This window comes from Saimiri boliviensis, chromosome 1, assembly GCF_048565385.1.
Source record: "Saimiri boliviensis isolate mSaiBol1 chromosome 1, mSaiBol1.pri, whole genome shotgun sequence".
Lineage (NCBI taxonomy): Eukaryota > Metazoa > Chordata > Mammalia > Primates > Cebidae > Saimiri > Saimiri boliviensis.
Window position 1 is genome coordinate 6,665,282 of NC_133449.1, and position 19,149 is coordinate 6,684,430.

At 40.9% G+C, this 19,149-nt stretch overlaps 1 protein-coding gene across 5 annotated transcripts in view; it reads left to right on the forward strand.

The window, feature by feature from the left end:
• RNF144A (ring finger protein 144A) overlaps positions 1–19,149 on the forward strand; it is a 127,502-nt gene that overhangs the window by 20,261 nt on the left and 88,092 nt on the right. For 3 of the 5 annotated variants that reach the window (XM_039480627.2, XM_074393613.1, XM_074393607.1), the window contains exon 2: positions 2,222–2,421. The gene's annotated coding sequence lies outside the window, so the exon portion shown is untranslated. Of the gene's footprint in view, positions 1–2,221; positions 2,422–14,731; positions 14,853–19,149 lie in introns of all 5 variants that reach the window. The other 2 variants (XM_074393618.1, XM_074393627.1) reach the window with 2 other exon arrangements.

The following is a 19,149-nucleotide window of genomic DNA, read 5'->3' on the forward strand; positions in this document are numbered from 1 at the left end:
TGTAACTAACATCACTATCTAATTCCAGGGCCTCTTCGGCACCTACTCCTTATCCTCAGGTTCCAAGCCTCTGGAAGCCTGTGATCTACTCTCTGTCTCTATGGATTTCTGTTCTCTACCTTGCATGTGAATGGTTCCATAAAATACGTGCTCTTTTGTGTCTGACTTCTCTCATCCGGCACAATGTTTTCAAGATTTACCCATGTTGCGGCATGAATAAGTACTGCATCTCTTTATATGGCTGCATGGATTCACCTCATTTTTTTTTTTTATTCATTCACCAGTTGATGGACATATGGGTTGTTTTCACTTTTTGGCTATTATGAATAATGCTGCTGTGAACATTTCTGTATAGGTTTTTGTGTGGAGGTATATTTTCATTTATCTTGAGTGCTTACCTAGGTGTGGAATTGCCAGACCATATGACAACTCCATGTTCAACACCTTGAGGAGCTACCAAACTATTTCCTAAAGCAGCTGCACCACTTTACTTTCTCCCCAACCATGTGTAAGGATTGAAATTTCTCTGCATTTACACTTGTTATTAGCTGTCTTTTGATTCTAGCCATCCTGGTGAGTGTGAAGTAGTATCTCATTGGAGTTTTGATTTGCTTTTTCCTAATTGATTGGTCATGTAGAGTATCTTTTCATGTGCTTATTGGCCACTTGAATATCTTCTTTGGAGAAATGTCTATTTCAATCCTTTCCCCATGTTTATATTTGAGTTGTCTCTTTATTGTTAAGTATTCTTTATATATTCTGAATCTGAAGCCTTTATCAGATATATGATTTGCAAATGCTGTTTTGCATTCTGTGGGTTGTCTTTTTACTCTCTTGCTGGCGTTTTTGACATACAAACAATTATAATTGTGATAAATTGCAGTTTATTTTTTCCTCTTTGAGCTTTTAGTGCCATATTTAAGAAACTATTTATTCATATGTGGTCATAAAGATTTATTTTTATGTTTTATTCTTAGAGTTTTATAAATTTAGCTATTATATTTAGCTCTATGATTCATTTGATGTTAGTTTTTATAAAAGGTTTAAGGTCTGTGTCTAGATTCAGTTTTTCAGCACTGTTTGTTTTTTTTTAAAAAAAGCACTTATCATTTACCCATTGAAATGTCATGACACTCTTGTCAAGAATCAATTAACCATAAATGTAGGGACTTACTTTTGGACTGTCACTTCTAATCCATTAATCCATATGTTTGTCCTTATGTCACTATTACACTATCTTGATTAATATAACTTCATAGTAAGTTTTGACATTAAGAAGTGTAATTCCTCCAATTTTTTTTTAAGATTCTTTTGTCTATTAAGCATGTCTTGGATTTCTTGGTGAATTTTAGGATCAGCTTGTCAATTTTTAGAGATTACATGTAATCTATTTACCAATTAATCAGTCTGTTAATATATCAGTTTGGAAAGCGTTGCTGTCATAACAACACTGTCTTCCATCCATGAACATGGGATGTCTATCTTTTTAGGGCTTCTTTAATTTCTTTTAACGATGTTTTAGTAGTTGTTAATATACAGATCTTACACACCTTCTGTTAAATTTGTTTTTAAGTATTCTTTCTGGTGCTATTCTAAAGTATGTTTCTCGTAATAACATAGAGTTGTTACTCATTCAACCAATTCCTGCCATGTGAATGGAATGTTTAAACCATTTAGTGTAATTACTGATAATGTTGAATTTATGTCTGCCATTTTACTATTTGTTTTCCATGGATCTTAATGCCGCTTGTGTTCGTCTCCTCTCCTGTTTTGCCTTCTTTTTTATTAGTTTATTTTATCCTCTTTCAATTCTATTTTTGTTTTATTATGTACTTTTGAGTTAGTTTTTTTCATTGTTGCCCTGAAGAGCAAGCTTTTCTGTGGATTTGCACCTGTCTCTATAGGAGACTCACGGGGCAAAGCTGAATGGCTGTGATTGAAAAGGAGGGGACAGAATGAAGACTGAGGGACAGTTTGTTATCTCAGAATTGTCTGTGTTGATGGATTTATCCATTAACTTCTTGGCAGATTTTTTTTTTTAACATAATAAACCTCAGTTTTTTTCTCCAGTGTACTATTATGCTTCACAAATCTCTGACTGGATAAGATTTGTAATGATGTCAGTAGCCTTTCCTCTGGGCTTGAAGGTGAGAAAGCCTTTGTATCCTGCTCCTCTCTTCCCTGCTCCTCTAACTGCTTATGTCCTTCTGTTGTGTCTTAGGCATCCAGCACCCTGCGGACTCTGACATGCCCCCAGCCTCCCCCAGCTCTGCAGGAAGCCCTGGTGCCAGCGACCTTCTCCTGCTTCTGCCTATGTGCGCCTGACCTGAAGGCAGAGCCGTCCGAGTGTGCATAAGCACAGCAGGACACCAGGACCTGGCCTGAAGATATTTCCTCTCCTCCCCTCTGGACTTCTCAGAGGTAACTTTGAATTTGGAAAATGAGGGCTTGCAAACCTTCATTGATCTCTTCTTAGTGGAATCTCAGGCCATTACTGGTAGGCCTGCCTGGGTGGATTTTTCTATACCTCTTAAGCCACGCCGTATAGGCAGTTTTCTAGTAGGTTTCCCTGGAACAAATTTTAAGATAGTGTTCAACACATTATTTTGTGCTATTGTAGTCATTTATACTTTGGAAAGATTTCCAGGCTTGTTCATTTGCTGCTTATAGCAGTCTTTTGCGTCTCCTGTTTTAGATCTCCCTGATTCACTAGTGCATTGAGAACACATGGATTGAGCTGCTGCACGTGCCAGGCACAGCTCTAACGCAGAACACAGTGGAGCAGCACCAGTGCCTGCTCTCATGGAGATTCTGTGTTTTGGGGAGTACAGTGGAGGATGGAGTAGGGGCAGGCAGAAAGATACAGACAGTTTCCATTTGACAGTAGCGGAAGCAAATTTTATGCTATGCAACAAGATCTAGATATCGTAGAGAAAAGAAAAAGCAGACCATGTTTAGTGGGATGGAGCAGGTTATAGTTTTAAGTGGGTGGTCAGGGAGGTCTCTAAAGGTGAAATTGAACATGGACTTGAAGGGGGTGCAGGAACTAGCCACTTAGCATCTGGGCAAGAGCGCTGTAGAGAGAAAGACTGGTAGCTGCAGCGTACTGACAGCTGGAGGAGCACACAGGCCAGGGTGGCTGGAAGGACTCAGCACGGAGCCATGAGTTGGGGCTGGCTGGGAAGTAGCAGGACCTGGCTGTGCCTGGCATTGCCGGCTGTTGGGAATTCTAGGTTCATGATGGGAAATCAGTGTAGGGTTTTAAGCAGAGAAGCAGGGTCTGTTTCATTTTAATAGGCTTATCCTGGCCTCCACATTGAGAATCAACTCTAGAGGGTGGAGGACAAAGGTAGAAGGTGGAGACTGTCTTGAAGGAGATGTAGAAGGTAGAAGACAAGGCCAGAGTCTAGGAAACCATCCCAGAGGACATTGCAGAGGGTGGAGGACAAGGGTAAAATCCAGGAGACCATTTCAGAGGCCATTGCAGAGGGTGGAAGACAAGGCTAGAGTCCAGGAGACCATCTCAGAGGTCATTGCGGAGGGTGGAGGACAAGGGTAAAATCCAGGAGACCATCTCAGAGGCCACTGGAGAAATCTACTGTCGTAATCCATACAAGAGGCAGTGGGGCACACTGGTGATAGCAGCAGCAGCAGGGAAGAGTGGCCACATTCTGGATACAGCTTGAAGACAGAGCCCTTACCATGTCCTTACAGAGTGGTTGTGAGTATGAGGAAAAGGGGAAAGCCTGTATTGATTCCAGGGACTTTAGTTTGAGTCACTAGATGGAGTTGTCACCATGGAGATGGAGTAGTTTGCAGCTAGAGGACGTTTGGGTGCAAAAAGGGATTCAGAGGCTGAGCGCAGTGGTTCATGCAGGAGGCCAAGGTGGGTGGATCACCTGAGGTCAGGAGTTCAAGACTAGCCTGGCCAACATGGAAAAACCCCATCTACTAAAAATATGAAAATTAGTGGGGCATGATGGCAGATGCCTAATCACAGTTACTTGGAAGACTGAGTTAGGAGAATTGCTTGAAACCTGGGAGTCAGAGGTTGCAGTGAGCCGAGATTACGGCATTGCACTCCAGCCTGGGTGACAAGAGCAAAACTCCATCTCCAAAAAAAAAAAAAAAAAGAGAGAGAGACAGATTAGAGTTCAGTTTTGAACTTGTTGAGTGCGGGAAGATTATAAGACACCCACATGGAGATGCCGAGTGGATGGTCCTATCTAGATCTGATCGTTTAAGAGGGCAGTCTGTGCCGGAGAGGTGATAGGAGTCTTTGGCCTCTGGTTGGTATTTCAAGGAATGAGATCAGATGAGACCCCCAGTGAAAGAAGAGACGAGCTCTAAGGACTGGGCCCTGGGACATTCCAGTTTCATGAGGAGCGGAAGACGACAAGCCAGGAAAGGAGACCAAGAGAGAAGAACCAGGGGGAAGCAGGAAAACCGAGAGCCTGGGGAGGAGGACTGCGAAGGGAGGCTCGGATCCACCGGGGTCAGCGGTCTGCTGCCTGTGGCAATACAAGCTGGATTGGAGAGAAGGGCTCAGGGGAAGGTGTGGAGACAGGGATTGTGGACAACTCACTCGAGCTGCTGCAAAAGGGAGCAGAGTCTGAGGTGACATCTGGTGGGGTAAAAAGCTTAGAATTAGTTTTCAGCTGGAAGCATTATCAGCATGTTGACATGGGGTGATTCAGTGGAGAGGAAAATATGGATTACATGGGATGGAGGTTGCTGAAAACACTTCTTGAGTAGGAGAGAGAGATGGGTTTGTAGACACGTGGAGTTACTGGCTTTAGGAGGAACGTGGATAGTTGTCAGTGGGGATGGATCCAATGACAGATACATGTGTGGGTGATGCTAGCAGGACACTCTGCAGTGCTCTTCTGATTGCCGACCTCCCTGTGTGAAGTGGGAGTCAAAGCCAGCATCTGAGCATGCCACGTGGAGGAGGGATTGGAAGTTTGCAGAGACAAGCAGGCAGCAGAAAGTCCTCTAGAGAGGAGGTGCAGAGCAGCCATCGGAGGGCCTTCAGAGCCCACTGGAAGCTCTGGCCTCAGATTCAAAGAGCCACTCTGGGTGATTGAGTGCTTCTCCAGATAGCCCTGCGGGGGAGCGGATACATGCAGGAGGTCAAGAACTGAGAGATGTTTTGGCCAAGCTGAGAGGGACACAGTGAAAGTGTGTGGCCAGAGTTGGTAGTGTGTGCCGGGGAGACAGAATCCTAATCTCAGAGACCGCGGAGCCAGGGAGGTGAGGAGAAGGGACAGCGGGGCTGAGGGCGGAAGGAGCAGAGGAGGAGCCACTGGAGATGCGGGAGGGCGCTGGGTGCTGTGGGACCCGCAGTGGCACGGGCAGTGATCTGAGGTGGTGCGAGGAACCAGCTTATGGGGTGTCTGCAGGAGCCCCAAGTTCCAGCGTTCCTGCCTGCAAGCCTGGCTCCTCAGTCATCCTGGCTCCCATTTCATTGTCTGTACTTTAAAAGCGCTGCTGGGGAGATCTTCCCTTCCTACTCAGTTGCCTGCTTACCTCTTTGGTGATCCTGGGAAGGCATTGCTAAGGTGTCACTGTTGCATTTCCTGGCTGGGACACTGTGACCCAGATGTGGCCACCTTGAAGGTTGACATTTGGAGCTTTCCTCCCACTTCCTCTTCCATTCCTTGGAAAATAACTGCATTCCAGATGTATGTTTATTTTTTAATCTTTACTTTAGCATATTAGGATTATTGCATCTTTCCTTGCAGTGCACTTACTCGTCCCGAGATAGACTCCTCGGGGGTGAGGGAGACATGAACGTGCCCTGGAGAAAGCTCGTCACGAGGCCAAGTGGAATTTGTGTTCTCCCTGTGGGCCATGCCCACCTCCCAGGATGCTCTGTTTGGGAATCTGTCTCAAACAAAGTCCAAGAACTGTGAAGTGGCTTCATATTCACAACAGAGTCATGGTGAAGTGGCCAAAATACTAGAAAATGACACTCCGGCACATGCAAAGATGTTTCTTAATGGTTAGGATTTATAAAGAGAGATGGTTTTTGTGGACTATAAATCAGCCTCAATTCAGCCTTCTATGACTGAAGTCGTTAAATTTGAAATACAGGTTTTTGTTCTGTTCTGTTCTGTTTTGTTTTTCCCAAGTGGAAAATATCAGTAGTTCAAAAAGAAAAGAAATCTTTGATTAAGAAACTTGGCCTTGTCCTTGGCCTTGACCATCACTCAGCCTTGGGACCAGCCACGTCTGGGAACCTACAGCTTTGTGTGGCCGGCTCATTGCTGGTCTGGCTAGTTAGCCTTTAGGGCAAAGGTCATTTTTAAAGTATGAACCAGTAGCAAAAATATCGATACCTGTCTCTAGTTTCTCATGGTTTCAGAGTTGCTGACGTGGAGAAATGAGCAGTATTTTTAGAAATGGAAACAGAGATGCTGTCCTGAGATGCAGTGGCTGATAGTGTTGTGAAAATCCATCCGAACAACCACATTTTCCACATTGAGCTCAGTTACAGCTTTCTGGGGTTTGTTTATCTTTGTGTATAAGTGCTTCGGGCCATGTTCCTCCATGTACTGTGCTCTAGGCTACTATGTGAAGTCAGTCTGTTGCTGGGTGAGTTTTCTTTGAGCCTTCCCTATGTTTACACATGCCATATTGGAGGGGCAGAGAGAATACCAAGTGTCTCTTTTCTATGATAAGACAGATGTCTCTAGAAAGATCAGGTCGGCATTTAATGAGCATCCACTATGTGCAAGGCTAAATTGCACCCCGAGGATAAATGAGAAGACATAGGCTGACTTCTGTTTGTAAGAATGTGGTTTCTTTTGTTGATTTTTTTGTTGTTGTTGAGTAATGTTGACAAGCTGAGGATGTGGAATCCAGTTCCCAAAACTTGAGCACGGGCCAGAGTAAAAATAAGACAATGAGAAATGGATGCTGATTGTTAGAAGAATTCTCACAACCAAGACAGCTTTGAGTCTGCTGTGAGGAAAGGGGAGGAGGAGAACTTGGCCCCTGGGACAGCAGGACTTGAGGGGGCCCTTAGAGCCTGGAGTCTGAAGATTTGCGGTTGGGAAGAGGTAGAATCTGTCTCCTGGGCAGGGAGAACCATTCAGATGTGTCAAGGATAGTGATGCGGTTCAAAACAAAAGGGTTCTGGATGGTTGATTGAGTGATGTTGTGCTTCTGGGATAAAGGTAAGAAGATTCAGTAGGAAATGTTGGGTCATGAGGCTTAACAAAAACGAATGTATTTTTGTCCTGATTTTAAACATGCAGTTCCTTTTGATCCCCAAAATTTAACAACAGAGTTTCATAGACACATGCACATACAATAATGAAAGAAATATCATGCCTGCTCTCAGACTTATAGCTTCATAGCTTCTAATTTTAGCTCCATTTAACACTGCTTTATTAAGTATTAATGAGAACACCATTAGTATCTTGCTTTTATAATTTGTTATAAAATGGGCAACATAATTCAGTCACCTCAATCTTGTTTTAAGCCTGACCTTACTGATTTTAATAATGTTTTATGAGTTGTGTTTCATAATTTATCTCTCAGTACTTTAACAATTATTTTTCCTTCTTTCTTTCACTCTCTCTAAATATATATGATATAAATATAATATATATAATTGTATGTACATAAATATATAGTCATTGTAAAAACATTTGTTTTAATTTAAAGATACGGTGAAACCTCTTCTGGTAGAACGTAGGTCTGATCGATTTGATAGTGAGAACCTCCTTGGTTTCTCAGGTTATTAGAATGAGCTACACATACAAATAATATCGACAAACATGTAACTGAAGCATTTTTAATAAAATCACATATTAATATTTTTTTCAAGCTCGTTCTGAGTATATTAACTTAAACAAGGTGCCTCTAAGAGAAAAAGTAATGAGTACAGTTATTTATAAAATCTTAGTGAAGTCTCTTGATGTATTTCCCAGAAATTGGGACCTGAATGACTAATGTCTTAGTTGTACATTCTTTTGCATATCTCGTGGTTCCCAAAGGTTTGCTTTTGTGAGAGGATCTGCTGATTAAGTCGTCAGCTGATCACTTAAAGTTAGTTTTTCTTTTATTACTATGCTATTTTTGGCATATACATAGAAGTTCAAAGACTTGGGTTCCATTTTTACAATATATCTTCTAGCCCATCTGTGTATGTATGTAAACAAAGTAGTGAAGTTATTATAGCTATAACAATGGAAAATTGGAACAAAATTGATCTTGAATTGATTCTTATTACACATACAAGTAATATTTATCTGTAGATATACAAACTTTAAGAGAAAAAAATCCAAATTCTTCTATTTTCAATGGAAGTTTATTTTTTAGATTTAAGAAATATACATTAATTTTATATTTATCCTGTTCGTATTAATTATATAATCATTACAATTGCAGTAATTTTTAATAGTAGTAACCTTATGGTAACAAGCTATTTCAAAAATTAATACTTTTCTTAATTTTTAAAATCAGTAAAATATTTCTGCTAATAAAATATAGACAAAGAATCCTAGATTACATTACACGAAGTAAAAATTATGTCAGGAGAATAACAATGGTAATATATAGTTTTAGAGAAATAAAGGAATGCTATAAAATTTCTACCCAAGAAGAAAGTTTCTACATATATAAAATAGTGATAGGCCAAAAACTAAATCTTTTTTAACTGACGTTGACTTATGTGGGAAGTAGAAAAGTTCCTCTTCAAAGTTTAAAAAATTCATATATGTTAGACATAATAGTTTGTTTTAAACACTTTCTTCAAAAGCCTTCTTGCTTTTTGCTAGAAACCCTATCCTACATAGCTGTCACACATGCTTACAGACATGTACCACATTCTGTGTCTTTGTGCTTTAACCAAGATGGCTGCTGGATGTGCTCACAGGCGTGTCCCAGGTTGCAGCCTATGTTTCTTCCTTATTTGGACGTCCTTTTTTTTTTTTTTTTTTTTTGCTCTCCATTGCTTTTACCTGTTTAGAAAAAAGTTTCAAGTTATTAGCCAATCAGGTTTTACTTTAGACTGTGAGGTCTGGCTCCAGCCAACGGAGATCAGACACAGCAGTTAGGACAACCCCAAATGCATAAGAAATAAATATGTCTACTTTCCTTTGTTCATTGCACTCTCGTGGCAAGATTGCTAATGGAAGTACCCTTTCTTCAGGAAGTAAAAAGAATTGCTTTGCTGAGAGATCCTTTGTCCCAGTACTAATTTTTCTTTGTGGCACCAAAAAGAAAAAAATTTATACATAACAACTTATTTTTTAAAAGGCAATATGCCAGAAGTTACATCATTTTCAGCAAGTTGTAGTTCTTATGAAGTTTTTTGATGGCAACTGGGGGACATGCAAAGGGCCTGAATAGTTTTTAGAAAGTATTTTAAGCCGTATTTAAGCCAAAAAAGGGGGCAGCGTCCACTGCAGGCCACACAGAGCAGATGAGAGAGTCAGTGGGAAGAGGTGGAGCTGGAGAGTTGGAGAGGCCTGGCTCTTCACCATCCCGTCCATGTGATCTGGAGAAGCCATTTTCTCTCGGAGCCTGGATTTCTTAATTGTGCAATGGGAATGACAGAGGCTTTCTCTCAGGATCAGATGTGCTGAAGGGTGGGGAAATTGTTCATAACGTGTAATCAACATTCAGACATTAGTCACTCACATGTTAGCTACAGGCTAAGAACTAAAAGCACATGAAATGACCACCTGTAGCCCAATCTAAGTCCTGAGGGAAGAGGGAAGGAGGTCAGTGTATGTACCTGGTTCAGCTATGCTAAACCATGGAAACTCAGCAGATACAAACAAGATACCAGAGAGCTCTGTTGCTCCCAGCTGCAAGGAAGACTAGGTGTTAAGATGGTCTATATGTTTTGTTCTCTCAGGGGAGAAAACTCTGATGGTGCTGCTGGGCTGCAGGAATTTGGGTGATTCAGACCTGGCTGAGGGATGTCTTTTGTTCGCAGCACAGAAAGAAGGGACAGCCTTAGAGGAGGCTGATTTTTATTCTCAAGCTCCTGGAGCCATGCAAGTTTGGATCCTGCCCAGAGGTCTAGGGACGCATGAAATGACACGTGATTGCTGCTGACAGCTATCATTTGTTTATCACTTTGATGTTTATAAATGAACTTCCATTTGCCTGGTTATTTTGCCAGCTTACACAATGCCCCTGTGAGCCATAGTGCTTCCTGTCATCCAAATGAGAAAACAAAGACTCAACAAAGCTTGCTCAAGATGAGGCAACAGGCCATTGGTAGAGTTGGAACAAGCACAGGCTCCATTTTCAAGTCTCACTTTACCTTTCTGCCTGATAAAAGTTTTGGAGGGATCCTTAAGAGATGACTTTTAGCACCAGGAAAGCCAGGGAGATTAGAACATCTTGGAAAACATCTTGATTTCAAATGGAAGTGATTTAGGATTTTAAGACCTGGCAGGATCCAGACGGGCTTGGGTGTGGTGGGAGTTGAGTGGATCATTTCTGAACATTGGTGTTTTGGAGGAGCCATTTTAAGGGCTATCAGCTGGTATTTTATGTGCTTCAGAAGAGAACTTGAGTACCAGAAATAATGGTGTCCAGCCAGCTGTAGGAAGAAGCACATATTGAAATCAGATGAATTATTTTGCAAAGGTTAGGAATGCCACTGTGAAGTCCATTGGTGGATGAGGTCACTGGGGGCAGAGGAGAGGCACCTGTGGGCTCTGGGGTGTCTGTCCATCCCTGAAAGTGTAGGTCATGTAAGATGACCACATGGTGCTTTTGATCCTTGTCTGGGTCCTCTGGGTCTGCTTTGTCCAATTCAAGTTGAAACTTTGGTGCAGGCGAAAGTCAGCTCCAGGGAGTATAATATTACATCAACACCTCCCAGAAAGCAAGTCTAATGCAATTTGAGGTTTGAGAGAATCAGAATGAAGAGCCTGCTCTTTCTCTATTATGTGAGTAAATCAACTGAACGTGCGCATTAACTACAAACAGGAAGTTTATATATAAATTGTTCCAGGATGGAGGAAAAAAATCACATTTCAGAATCTCTGAAGAGAGGGTTAGCCGGGGGAAGGCATTTCACAGTCCTTTTTCTTTCTTTTTTATTTTTTTTAAAGGAAATCAAGAAACTTCAGGTAGACTAGAGAATGCATTGAAAGACATGGTTCAAGGAAGGTTCTCATATAGAACAGGAATTAAAGGACATCCTCTTTATTAAAAGAATCATGAAATCCACGGACTTTGAGAGATGGCCCTGGAGGCCGTCTAGGCCTTTCTGGCACAGAGCTGAGTCTCTGGAGAAAGAGACAGTGAAGTGAGAAGGGTGTGAACAAAATCCAGGAATTCCATTTCAGAGACCTGCATTCGGTAGGGTAGTTATGTGTTCTTTAAATTCACTGACAGATCAATGTTGGATTTTCAGGATTCATTCAGGATCTGTCTTTGCTCTTAATCTTAACTTTTGTATTTGAGTTCTGAAAGTTTTCTAAGGAATTACTTAAGTAATTATGGATAATTTATTTTAAAAACAAATATACGTACACAGTAAAATTATTAAACTAGAGTGTATTAACTAAAAATTTAAATTCTCTACCTTCTTCCTCAGAGAAAAACGGTGATCATCATCATTATTTTTTATTTTTTGATTTACCTCTCTAGAAAATTTAGGAGGGATAAAAAGATACCCACCTTTTAATGAAAACTGGATTCTGCCGTATTATTGTTCTAAGCAGTGCATTTAAAGAGCTGTATTCAGTAGAATCTGACCTGTGGAAAACTTCATTATGGAAGTTTTGAAGCATAATTAATGAATGTCCATTAGCCTATCTTTCAAACAAAAGCATTGTGGATGTGAATGGTGCTCCTACAACTTGCTGCCCTGGCACCCCACCTTTCCCCTGAACTACCTACTAATCTTCCCTTCCTATTTCAAGCATTCTTGATCGCTAAACCTTGTATCCTGTAGATCAGTTTAGAAAGAATTGATATATTCTGTGATACTGACTTTTCTCATCCATGAACAGTGTATCACTATCCATGTATTTATGTCTTAAACTTCTATATTTTGTACTTTTCTCTATATATCCTAATTGTTTGTTGAATTTTCTCCTAGTACCTTAGTTTCTTTTATACCTTTGGAAATGGAATCTTTGCTGGAGTGCATAAATGTAATTACCTTTTTAATATTGATCTTGTATCCAGTCACTTTACTAAACCTTTGGTATTCTTAATATCTTGTCTATAGATTCTTGTACATATAATGTATTTTATAAATAATGAAAGTATTGTTTATTCATTTTCAATTCTTATACTTTTGATTTCTTTTTATTGTTTTCATTTTTGCATTACAGCCCAAGGTACATTGTTGAATTGAAGTAATAACAGATATTCTTTTCTCTAGCCTGAGTTTTATAGGGAACCAAGAATATGTTTGCTATCATATTTTTCTAAATGTCCTTTGTTAGGCTAAGGAAATTACCTCATGTTTCTAATTTGTAGAGTTGTATTCTATGTTTTTAATCATAAATACATGTTGAATTTCATCAAAGACGTGTTCTGCTTCTATTAAGGGGGCCGTGTGGTGCTCACTGTTTTTATTATGTTCTATTACACTTACAGTATATTCAAATGTTAAATTCTCTTATACTTCTAAGATAAATCCAGCTTGTTTAAATACACATCTGACACATATCTGGATTCTATTTGTTCATATTTTGTTTTACATTTTTGCTGCTTTATTCATGAGAGAGTTTGGCTTATATTTTTTCTTTCCTTAACTGTTTTTGTCTGATTTAAGAGGGAGACTTCTTTTTTTTCCTATTTTTCCTAATTCATCAGAAGATTTTGTGTATGATTTATATTATCTGCTGTTGAAATTTTGGTAGTACTCAACTGAAAATCAGACCTAGTGATTTCATTGTAGGAAGATTTCTAATCCATTTTTTTCAAAGTTCGTAAGATTATTTATACTCATTTCTTCTTCAGTCAATTTTCTTAAGCTATATATTTATAAACATATATATATATAAACTAAGATATATATTTTCATATATTTATATATATAACTTAAGAAAAAAGATTAAAAATGAACAAATAGTATCCAGATGTGTAGAATAGAATCCAGATGGAATCTTACTATGCTGCACAAGTTAAGTTGTGTTTCTTTAGGAGTGTGTTCATAATTCCCTGCTTTTCAGTTTGATTAGCATAAAATTATTCACAGATTTTAAAATCTCTTATATTATTTGTTACAATACAATTTTTTTTCTTCCTCAACCAACCTGCCAGATTGTTCATTTACTATGATTTTCAAAGAATAAAATTCTTGACTTTGTTGACCCCTCTGTATTGTAACTTTACTTTGTGTTTTATTTATTTTTGTTTTTGTTTGTAATAGGTCTTCTTTTGCTCTGAGTCTGGGCTGTAGTTGCTTTTCTAACTTGTTCAGCTAAAAACAGCTCAATAATTTTTAGCCCTGTTGTTAAAATATAAACATTTAAGATTATACATTTTCTTCTCAGGGCCAGGTGCAGTGGCTCACACCTGTAATCCCAGCACTTTGGGAGGCCAAAGCAGGTGTATCACCTGAGGTCAGGAGTTTGAGACCAGCCTGGCCAACATGATGAAACCCCATTTCCCATCTCTACTAAAAATATAAACAATGAGCCAGGCATGGTGGTGGGTGCCTGTAATCGCAGCTATTTCTGAGGCTGAGGCAGGAGAATCATGAATCACTTGAACCAGGAAGGCAGAGGTTGCAGCGAGCTGAGATGGTGCCACTGCACTCCAGCCTGGGCAACAAGAGCAAAACTCTGTCTCAAAAAAAATTTTCTTCTCAGTACTGCCTTAATGGCATCTCATAAGTTTTCTTTAATAATAGTCTCATTAATATTTAGTTTACCTATTTTTTAAGTTACATATTTTTCTGTAACCCATTATTTTATTTATTTATTTGTTTTGAGACAGTCTCACTCTTGTTGCCCAGGCTGGAGTGCAGTGACAGAATCTTGGTTCACCGCAACCTCCACCTCCTAGGTTCAAGCATTCTCCTGCCTTAGCCTCCCAAGTAGCTGGTATTACAGGCATCCACCACCGTGCCCGGCTAATTTTGTATTTTCAGTAAAGACAGGATTTCTCCGTGTTGGTCAGACTGTTCTCGAACTCCTGACCTTAGGTGATCCACCCGCCTCAGCCTCCCAAAGTATTGGGATTGCATGTGTGAGCCATTGTGTCCAGCCAACCCATGAGTTATTGATAAGTCTTTCACAATTTTCAAATATGGGGAATCTTTACATTACCAATATCTATCTTAACTGCATTGAGGTCAGAACACACGGTCCATGTGATACCATTTATTTGAAATTTGCTGACTTATTCTTTATGTCCCAGCATAATGTCAGCTCTTGTGAATGTTCTGTGTATTTTTGAGAAAACTGTGAATTCCCAGTTTGTTGGTTCTGGGTTTTACAATCTATCACATCAAGATTATTTACAATGCTTTTCATATTTTCTACATTTTTCTGGTTTTGTGTGTTTGCCGTTTTAAAGCAGTGTATAGTGAGTTTTCTCAGTGCAGTGGTGTGCTTGAAATTTTTCTCAGTAAGTCTGTTGTTTTTGCTTTGTATATTTTGAAGTTATTTGATGTATACAAATTTAGAATTTTATGGCTTCTTAATGAATTGAGCCTTTGATAATATATTACCTTCTTTTTCTCTAGTTATGCTTTATTCTTCTTTTTTTTTTTTTTTTTTTTTTGAGACAGAGTCTTGCTTTGCTGTCTAGGTTGGAGTGCACTGGCGCGATCTCCACTCACTGCTGCAACCTCCACCTCCTGGGTTCAAGCCATTCTTCTGCTTCAGCCTCCTGAGTAGCTGGGACTACAGGCACGCATCACCATACCCAGATAATTTTTTGTATTTTTATTAGAGACGGGTTTTACCATATTGGCCAGGCTGGTATTGAACTTAAAGCCTATTTTGTCTGGTAGCTTTCTTTTGGCTGGCATTTTTCTTGATCACTTTTCTCCATTCTTTCCAGTTGCTTATGGATTTGGTATATTTATCCATTTTCAAGAATCGGGTTTACCATTTCTTTCTTTTGGGTATCAAGTTTAATCCATTTATTTCCTGTGATCTTTAATACATTTGGATTTTTTTCTCCAGATGATTTTATGCTGTTTTCTGGTTTTTTAAATGCGTATTTGTTTCTTTATATTTTTACTTCTTTTCTTCTTTTATAATTTGGAAGTTATACATTCTGTTTCTCTTCTCTCAGTAGTCACCACTGTGTTCACAAAAAGTTAAAAAAAAAAAAAAGTCTTAACTTCTCAGTTCCTAAAAACTCTAAAAGCCTTAGAATTCTGTAGTTGAATTACAGGTTTATAAGCTAGGATGCTTATTTATTTTTTAGTTAAATCTGTTTTAACTGGGCTTTATTTATTTCCTGGTGGAAAGGGTCTTTGTAGAATCTAATTCATCATAATGAGGGAAGTGGATGTCTGCAATTTGATTTTTATCGCTACTGAAGACCTGGGTGGCCCTTTGGTTCAAACCTGTTTCATCATTTGGATGGAGCATCAAAGAAGGTGGGACCTCTTCACTGATAGGTTTTTCATGATACATAGATTTTCAATTAAGTAGGCACAACAGATTTTCAGTGTAGAAAAAATATTTTTAAATTTATGCATGTAAGTCTAGGGCTATGTGACACACTTTGCAAATGTAGAAGGAACACAGCACTGGTAAGCTTAGCTATCATCAAGTTGATATTCTAGATTATTTTCATTCTATAATTTTTTAACCTTATTTCCTATAGTAAACATATATCAACATTTATAAGGTGACCCATGCACTACCTTATCTAAGAAGATAAGTGTTATTCTTAAAAATGGATACCTCTTTGCCCTATTTTTTCTGTGTGACTTGAAATTTGGGGACAAATCAGGATTTCATTATCAAACATGTTTATTGGGGTGTCCGCAGCATAGTGACAGAGCTTGTTAGGGTAAGATAGGAGACGTTTTTTCTTTTGATTGTTTTACTGTAAGGCAACACTGTTGTGTCCAAATATGAACGCTTAAAGGAAATCATAGGGATCATGCAGTCAGTACAGAGTTTTCACAATTTTGGGAATAGTTTTGTGGTGATCCATTTTCCAATGGAAGTCTTAGGGAAGCCCAGTGTTTTCAAAATAAATAAAAATAAAATTCAGCTCAGGCCCACATAGGAATAAGTTTAGGGCACCTGTGACTCCCATCAACTAAGGCTTCCCTCCATGGTTCTCCTCCATGAAACCCACAAGACCATCCCTTACATTTAAGGCCTTCGTGTTACAGAGGAGTGATCAGAGGCCTGCGGGGTCCCCAGGCTGGCCAGTGGCTAGACAAGTCTGTTCTTCTCAGCCTGTTCCAGTCCCTCCTGCCATCCACAGTTCACTTCCACAGCCAAATAGAGTTGCCCCTTCATGCAAAGCCAATTAGGAAGTGTCTGGTGCATTTTCTTTGTTAATTATTTCTTTTAAAATCAGCACTGTGTCTAGATGTTTTGCCTGGATGAGCCCCGATTTTCCAGCCAGACTTTGTGCCCCAGCTCCGTGCCTGCAGCCGGCTTTATTGGTGTCTCCCAGACTGGAAACGCCTCTCCAGTGTCCCAAAACAGGGATATGGTGACAAGAAGCCCCGTTTTAATGGCTGTCTTTTGTTTGCTACAGGCCCTTTGCTGGTCTTCTAGCTGTTGTCACAGAGGGATTGATTCTTTTCAAGGAGACAGACCACATGCTATTTCTGTGCTGTAAATTTCCAAAGCTGCTTCTCTGTCCACCTCTCCAACCACACACTGGAACGAGAAGTGTGTTTGCAGCTATAATCAGCACACTTAAGTACTAGTTAAATTCAGGGTGAGTACAAAATCCGTACAGCTCCTGACTCTGAAAGAGGCTATAAAAATATTATAACATGGCTTCAAGCCCTCTGGGACCTTTAAAAATAAGGTAATCCCTCCTCACCCATTTAAAGCTTATTGGGGGTTCTAAAATAGCCCAGATTACATGTTAAGGGACTTGTCTGATTCATAGAGGATTGTGTCAGACACTCAGGAGTCCTGGCTGCCGACTGGCAAATTCTTTTCTTGTTTCTGTTTCTTTTTTTTTTTTTTGGTGGGGTGTGGGGGTTAGGACACACAGTTATAGCCGCTTACTTTTCCGTAAGCTCCTTGAGGCTAGTCACCTTTCTCTGTATCCATTACACAGTGTGTACCTGAAATGCTTGTGAACTAGTCAAACTAGAGAGTCAGTGGTGCCTCCAGAGGCAGCAGCTTTCGGCTCCCTAATCTCATGTGTGCACCACACATCTTCCTGGATGTCATTTCTGTCAGTCATAGCGTAGATCCCCATGGCAGCCCCGTGAGAAGTAGGGCAGTTCTCACTAAGCCAAATCACAGATGATGATACTGAGGCTTTACGGCACCATGCAGTGGTCCAAGGTCTCATGAATTTAATTTGCAGTTGGGTCTTGAGTCTCAGTCTCTTGGATCTTAGACCAAGATTTTTGTTGGCTTGGCTCACGGTTCATCTCGAGTCTGGCTTTAGGATGCTCTGTTCTAACCTAGTGGCATCCTGGGACACTACTCAGCTTCAGCGGAAGAACAACCTGCATGCGTCCGGGAGGCTTGGCGGCTGATTGTTCACCCCCACACATTATCTGATAAGCTTTCAGCATGTACACATGCTGCGAAAGATATGCAGGGCGCTTGCAAATTATTTCTTACCTGCAGCAAAGTTCTGACTGCGTTCCTTGTCTCAGACTGTAGAAAATCATGCTGAAACGACATGCATATGAAAATACTGTCTGTGGAAAGCTCCCTCAGTAGTTCTTGGGGCATCAAGAGCAAAGTGTGGACTCGTCTCCTGAACCTGTGAGGACGCCTCTGGCCTGGCTGCAGCCTCATTTACTCTCAGGCCCCCAGCACACTCCAGCTGGAACGTAAGAAGAATTGATGGCCCTAGATCACCCTTTGGTGGTGTGGTTTCTCACTGGACGTTGCCTGCCCTTGGTCGAGTGTCTGCAGGAAGCTGTTCCTGAGAGCCCTTCTGGCTGAGAAACCCCTCCTCTGGCCCACATGCTTGCCTCTGTTGAATCCTGCGTCCCTCTGCCCTGCGTGTAGGGATTTACCAGCTGCGTCTGGGTTCTGAGCTCAGCCTAGAAGGCCTTCCCTCTGCTCTGGTGTTGAGAGTGCTCAGAGGTCAGAAGGCAGTGGTCACTGCTGAAAGAAGGAACTGCATTTTTAAAAGTTCCCTTTTGCATTGTACATGTGTGCAAAGTGTGACTGGGGGGATGTGATTGTGTTCAGGTAAGTGCTGGATGTTGCGCTTACTCAGAGGGAAACTGGTCTACCTGATGTCCATCTCGACACTGACCACACCAGGTGCAGAGAGCCCACTACATAGAGGCTGCTGTGGGGGGATGGGCCCCCACGTGGTTTATGTCTGTATCTCCTCCAAGCAACTCTGCACACTTTTGCATTGAGCTGGCCCTCAGCAGGTGCTTCTGGGATTGAAGGACACTGTAGTCTCTCTGAATACTTGGACTTTAGGAGCTCTCTGGTCTAGACCTCTGCTGAGATCCTAGAGGACACTGAAAGGCATTTCTGAGACCTACCTCTTTGCAAATGCTTTTATTTTAAGTAAAAGAAAATGTCCTTGTTTCCTCCTACCCTTTTCCAATCTTAGCTTCTATATTGCCTTGCAGGGACTGTGGGCCATCACTAGCTCCCCGCCTCTCACCACTCAATCTCAACATGTCTGTTTTTTAGCAGCTTGATGTGAGGTTCTTAGCTTTCCTTCTGGGGGCTGCAGCTGAGGCTGCCTAATCTTGGATGTGCCCAGTTAGGCAACGGCAGAATGGGGTGGGGGAGTTGGGAGTTGGGATGGAACTCCAGGGAAGCAGATGGATCTCCGGAGGGCTGCTGTCACATTGCACTGGAAGGTGACAGATGGAAGCACACAGGAGTCTGCAGCCAGGCTGTCATGCGCAGCCACCACGGGGCCCCGGGCGTGTTATCTCCTCCTGGAAGGTGGAACTTGATCTCTGCTCTGCCTGGCCTCAGCAGCCCCTTTGCAGGGTTCGGCTCTGCGCTGGTGAAGGAACAGAAAGCAAAATGGAGTGATTGGAGGCCATGGCACAGT